Here is a 6,330-nt window from a genome sequence, read left to right on the forward strand (position 1 = left end):
TGGTTATACACTGAATATTGTTTGGTTGAATTCAACGAAATTAGCAACCATAAAATATTGTTAAGTTAAAGGTGAAAATTCGTTGGTGGAAATCAATGGCTTCGACTACCATAAAATGCTTATGTCCCAAAGTTATTTTACACAGCGAAAAATCAACTCAATCACAAAGTAAACTGGACCAACCATTTTGGTTATTGAGTACTACTTTTCAGATACAAGACTCTTTTCACTTCCTTGTAAGCAGGACGAAGAACCCATCTCATTAACAAGCTTCCTTATTGTACACAGGGATCACTGATCAGGGGTAGGCAATTGACTGAAATTCCTATTTTGGAGTCGAGATGTCACTTTTAAATGTAGGATTCTAGGATTCTTATTGGACGAATTCCCTGTTTCCTTTCCTCTTGCTTATGACTAACCAGTTTTTTTTTTTGTGTGCGAGCCGGGGTTTGATTACCGATGGAAGGAAATTAAACACAGTACAGTGCTTCAGATTACACTTCAAACGGTAGGCAGCCTCTCGCTGTTGACATAAAACAAAACGTAAATATAAACTAATCAATGTTAAACAAGTAAGTAATCCAATTAAAGCCATATTTCGAATTTGAGTTTCTTCAAAGAATGTATTCACTCCTATAGTAGTTTGAAAGAAAATTAAAAAAAGAGAAATGCTCCAGGTGAGGCTCGAACTCACAACCCCGGCATAACTCAGGCACAAGTGCTGTCTTATAAGTACCGTGCGCTAACCAATTGCGCCACTGGAGCAGGTGGAACTTCGCTTGCACTAACTTAAGTGTTTACAGACAATTGATTACTTCGTTCCATTTATAAGTCAGTCATTTTCTAAATAATTGAACATACGTGCTTGCGGGCACAGGTATGTCCCTAACTCAACGAATGCTATTTTAGTCAATAGAGGCTTGAATACACATGCAAACAGTTGCAGATATTGAGGAAACTCAATAGTTTAAAAAAAAAATCAATTTTCTTGCTATAAGCTGCTGAAAGAAAACTTACCCTAACTTAAAATGATAAAAATGTTAATTATGTAACTTCCCTCAGGAACCGCCAAAGTATGCAATTGATATTACAGACAATTATAGACTATAGATTTTCATCAGAAGTTGAATATGCCTTCCTCACTGGTATAGTTGTTTGCGCATACGTTTTGGACACGGGTTCTTGGATTCGATTCCCGATAAAATTTGAATGTATTACGATAGTTCGGATTTCACCTTAAACTGCAAGTCCATGTCTCACATAACCTTGGTGTTGAACAGGAACACTAAACTCTAAAGTAGGCAGTCAGAAGTCATTTATTATTATTATTTAGTAAGACTTGGAATATGTTTCTTTAGTTTCAAAATTTCTATCATTTTGTGCACCATACGTTTGTGTAATGGAGTCGAATCTTAGTTTGTCTCGAGTGATGAAGGCTATAGACGTGTGGAAGGCTGTTTGTCTGTTCGTTTTCTCGAGTTTCTTCTGTAGAATCGTCAGGTTTAAAAATTAATCCCAATCTTTGGTTTGTTAAATTTCCTGACTATTATATAATATATATATCCTAGTATTTATTTATTTTCATAACTAACTAACTAGGGCCCATGAAGGGGCCGCGATGGCTTAGTGGTAAAGCGTTTACCTCTGTGTATGGGGTATTTGGTTCGATTCCAGCTCTCGCCAAGTGAGCTTTTGTGATGGACAAATGCTGTGTGGGTGCGGAGCTTTCTCGGGGTTCTCCTGTTTCCCCCCCCCCCATTTTCTTCATTCCACCCTTTAATTCATTTCTCATCATCACCGTCTCCTTTAGGCTAGTCGACATAACCATGGAACGTAAACCTTAAAGATTTCATTTTTCATTTCTATGGCCTATGGTACGTTCTTACGGAACTTGGAATACCGAGAAAGCTAATTAGATTAATTAAGATATGTTTAAATGAATCCCAAAGTAAAGTCCGGGTAGGAAAATTTTTGCCCACGAGCTTTCACGTCGAAAATGACCTGAAACAAGAAGATGCGTTGTCGCCATTATTATTTAACTTTGTACTGGAATACGCTATAAGGAAAATCAAAGATAGCAACTAGGGCCTATAGTTGAACGGTAATCACCAGGTTATGGCATATGCTGATGATGTAAATTTAATAGGGGATGATAGGAGAACAATAGAAAGAAATGCAGAGATCTTATTAAACGCTTGCAGGGACATGGGTTTAGAAGTAAATGCAGAGAAAACTAAATACATGGAAGTGCGTCGGGACCGTAATACGGCAAATTATGGATGCGTTAAAATATTAAATAATACTTCTGATAAAGTGGATACTTTCAAATATTTAGGATCAATATTAACAGACGAAAATCATATTCACGAAGAAATTAAATGTCGACTAAAAGCAGGGAATTCGTGTTACTATTCGGTTCAAAATCTCTTGTCGTCGCAAATTCTGTCGAGGAATTTGAAGCTTAAAATATACAAAACGATAATTATGCCTGTTGTTCTGTATGGTTGTGAATCGTGGTCGCTTATTCTGAGGGAAGAACATAGACTGAAAGTATTTGAGAACAAGATCCTGAGATGAATATTCGGACCCAACAGGAATGGGAATGGGGAATGGCAGAAACTTCATAACGAGGAACTACATAATTTATACGGTTTACCCAACATTGTTAGGGTCGTCAAGTCTAGGAGGCTTAGGTGGGCAGGTCATGTAGCTAGAATGGAAGAAAGTAGAAATGCTTTCAAAGTCTTGACTGGAAGACCAATCGGAAAATGACCATTAGTAAGACCTAGACGCAGATAGGAGGACAATATTAAGATGGATCTCGCAGAGACTGGAATACAAAGTAGAAACTGGATGCAGTTAGCTAAGGATAGAAGTCAGTGGAGAGCTTTTGCGAACGCGGCATTGAACCTCCGGGTACTATAGGCTATAGAGTTAAATGGCCTATGGAACTCGGAGGTTCAATGTCACGTTCACAAAAACTCTCCATTGACTTCTATACTTACCCAAACGGATCTAGTTTCTATTCTGTATTCCTATTTCCGGGAGAACCATCTGAAGATTGTCCTCCCATCTGCGTCTAGGTCTTAGTAATGGTCGTTTTCCGATTGAATTTGCAGTTAAAACTTTAAAAACGTTTTCCTACTATATTCCATTCTGGCTACACGTCCTGCCCACCCGAGCCTCTAAGATTTGGTGATTCTGGCAATTTTTAGTAAAATGTATAAATTATGGAGTTCCTCGTTATGAAGTTTCCGCAAATCCCCATTCCTGTTCCTTCTCGGTCCGAATATTCTCTCACGATTTTATCCTCGAATACTTTGAGTCTACGTTATTCCATCAGGGTAAGCGACCGTGTTTTGTAAGCATACAGCCCAACAGGCATAATTGTGGTTTTATATTTTTTTAAGCTTCAAATTCTTCGACAGAATTCCACGACGACAAATCATATTGAACTGAATAATAACACGAATGTCCTGCTTTCGGTCGAATTTTAATTTATTCGTAGTTAATAGTTTTAATCTGTTGACATTGATCCTTGAAATTTGAAAGGATTTACTTTGTTGAATATTTTTATGTTTTGACTCATCTACAATTTGCATTATTACGATCCCGGCGAACTTACATGAATTTAGTTTTCTCTGCATTCAGTTTCAAATCTATGTCTCTGCAAGCGTTTAATTCTATTTTAATGGACATGTTTAACTATATGTATCATCATCATCATCATCATAGCTATTCTGCTATTACTGCAACAAACTCAGAAACATCCATGCCCCACAGTTTGCGACAGTCTTCTTTTTGATGCAGACATTTTATATTTGAATACTGTCCAATTGTAGGCTCTTTCACTCCTTCCACTTTTTCCTACCACTGTATTTTCTATTACATCTCTCATATTATAGTTCCTTCCACCCAGCATCCTAACTAGTTTCTCTTCCTCTTTTTAATTACACCTAATATTGTTCTTTTCTTCCCTACTAATGTCATAATATCCTCATTGGGTTTTCCGTTCGACCCAACTAATTTTCTCAAGTCTTCTCCACATCCACATTTTAAGGCGCACATTTTCATCACTTTTTGCGTAGTGTCTTGTTACAGTTCACTGTTACCGTAAACAGTAACAATATTATTTTGTACGTTTATATATATATAAAAGCGTAGATTGTATATTACTAAGTAACTGATAAACCTATGGGTTATTTTCGAGAGGAAGTATTATGGTCCGTATATCCTTAATCTGCAACAGCTGGTGAACACAATACGGCTGCTGACTATGTTTATGATTATGCATTACACTATCGGTATTTAGGATTGTTTATTATAATACAAAATTCCCTTGTATAGCATGTAAATAAGGTTCAAGAGGATAATTATAGCGTTGATTAGACATGCAGAGCAGAAACACATAATATGCATGTTTACGAACTGAGTGAATAAAGTAGGCCTATCTGTGTTAAACGTATAGTAATCATTTAAGTTGTGTTTTTATTTCCTTAAAACTTAGTAAAAGTTAATGTTCTTTAGATTAGGGAAACTTACTGACTACAAGTTTTTCGAAGTTCTGCCCGAAAGTAAATATGCTTGTCAAGAAAGCATAATCCTCCGTTGTTTATTTTTCTTCCGGAAGTAGGAAACGGGAAGTGCAGTAGTTCAAATTAAGTATAAAATTTATTGTGGATGTACAGAAAAGGGACAAAAGCGGAATTTAGAAGTTAAATTAGAAATTTAGGAAGTGAAATAATACGAGATTTAATAATTGCATATATATATAACTCTGGAAATATGTTACAATAATAGTAGTTGTCCTAGAGGGCGCTATGACTTCCGGTGCAGTGAAAAGTAAGTAAAAGTGAAGTAAGTTCGTGTTTATAAGGCAGTACCAAAACTTCGAAATTCTACCCGAAAAAGGGCAATTAGACCATAAACCTCAGGAAAAATTGTCTTTAGAACAATCTTAGTAAATTTTAGAAATATAGGTACTTGCCAATTATGTAAGTGATATAAATAAATTTAAACATAAAATTTCATGGGGATTCAGAAGCACACTGCCATTTTGTACTGACTTTGTGACCTTAACTATAACAATTACCTTGGAAATTTAAACTGTTTATAGTGATGTTAGTTTTGCAGAGGGAATCTCACTTCTTGACCATGCGAAGCTAAATACCGGTAGTTGCACAAGTCCGGGTAGGCCTATGAGGGAGTAAAATTTAACCTTATCGCAAATATGTTCTGAAAGATTTATATGAGTGTCTTTTCCACATAGTCATCCATGTTGTTGATCGTAGATATGGAAATCTTGACAGTAAACGAACAGTGAATACTCATTATACTAGCTATATGCTATAATGGAATAATCGCTGATTTTGAGCAATGACTTATTATTATTCGATATAGTAATTGTCTCATATGCTTCAGTCTAGATAACAATACGGTTAATACCTCACGGAAATATAATAGTTTGAATGTACTATGAAATTGAAGTGCTTTGAATAAATATTTAGGTTAAGTTAGTGTAGGTTAGTTAGGGTAGGTTTTCTTTTATTAGTTGATAAGATATGATGATTTAAATATGTTCAAACTTAATTGATGCTCAAATATCCGAATCATATGTAAAATGAATGCTCTACGTGAAATGTGATGATATGTTTGTTATTTATGTAAAACACCTGTTAATTAAGTGATATGTATTACAGACATCTGCGAATTGTTGAACGTTGAATGATATTAAAATCCGTGAATGGGTATTACCGTGAACTTTTTATGATATGAATAGACATTCATAGGATCTGTATGATCGAAATATGATGAATATCGATAAAAGATATCTAGACTGATCAAACGATAAATTCTCTAAGCTTAAGACTAATCACGTAAATGATCTTAGATGTATTTACAATGTTCATCGTTTATTGTACTGTTCCATATACATAGCAATACACCTGTGAATTACTAATAAAAAAAAAAAAGAACAAGATTAACAATAATATTGCATAAAAATCTTCCTCTTGAAGTTAACTCCACCGATAGAAACGGGTTTTGTTTATTTCTTCTCTTCTTTGTCATTGTTGATGTTAGAGTCTCAGTTGTCTGTTAATAAAAGAAATAAATTGGTTACTAAACTTCGAAAATTCACTCTTTTATTGTCAAAACAATAGCAATAACATTTGAGTTAAAAGTATGCATGGATGACTTGACAAAATTCTAAAGACGTATTATACTTCTCGCTGGAATGCATTGCCACAAGTTCTTGGATGTGCAGGTAAATAAGTCAATTCTTTTGAAATAAATAATTGTTGTGCATAATAAATTATAGCATGTTTACGT

At 35.0% G+C, this 6,330-nt stretch overlaps 1 non-coding gene across 1 annotated transcript; it reads right to left on the reverse strand.

Moving 5' to 3' along the window:
- Window positions 1–669: 669 nt before the first annotated feature.
- On the reverse strand, window positions 670–765 carry TRNAI-UAU (transfer RNA isoleucine (anticodon UAU)). The gene is made up of 2 exons: window positions 728–765; window positions 670–705 (listed from the first exon to the last, which is right to left on the reverse strand). It is a non-coding gene; the product is annotated as a tRNA-Ile (tRNA).
- Between the last annotated feature and the right edge of the window lie 5,565 nt (window positions 766–6,330).

The sequence above is a fragment of the Thermobia domestica genome, chromosome 7, assembly GCF_964235325.1.
Source record: "Thermobia domestica chromosome 7, izTheDome1.hap1.1, whole genome shotgun sequence".
NCBI classification, from domain to species: Eukaryota; Metazoa; Arthropoda; class Insecta; order Zygentoma; family Lepismatidae; genus Thermobia; species Thermobia domestica.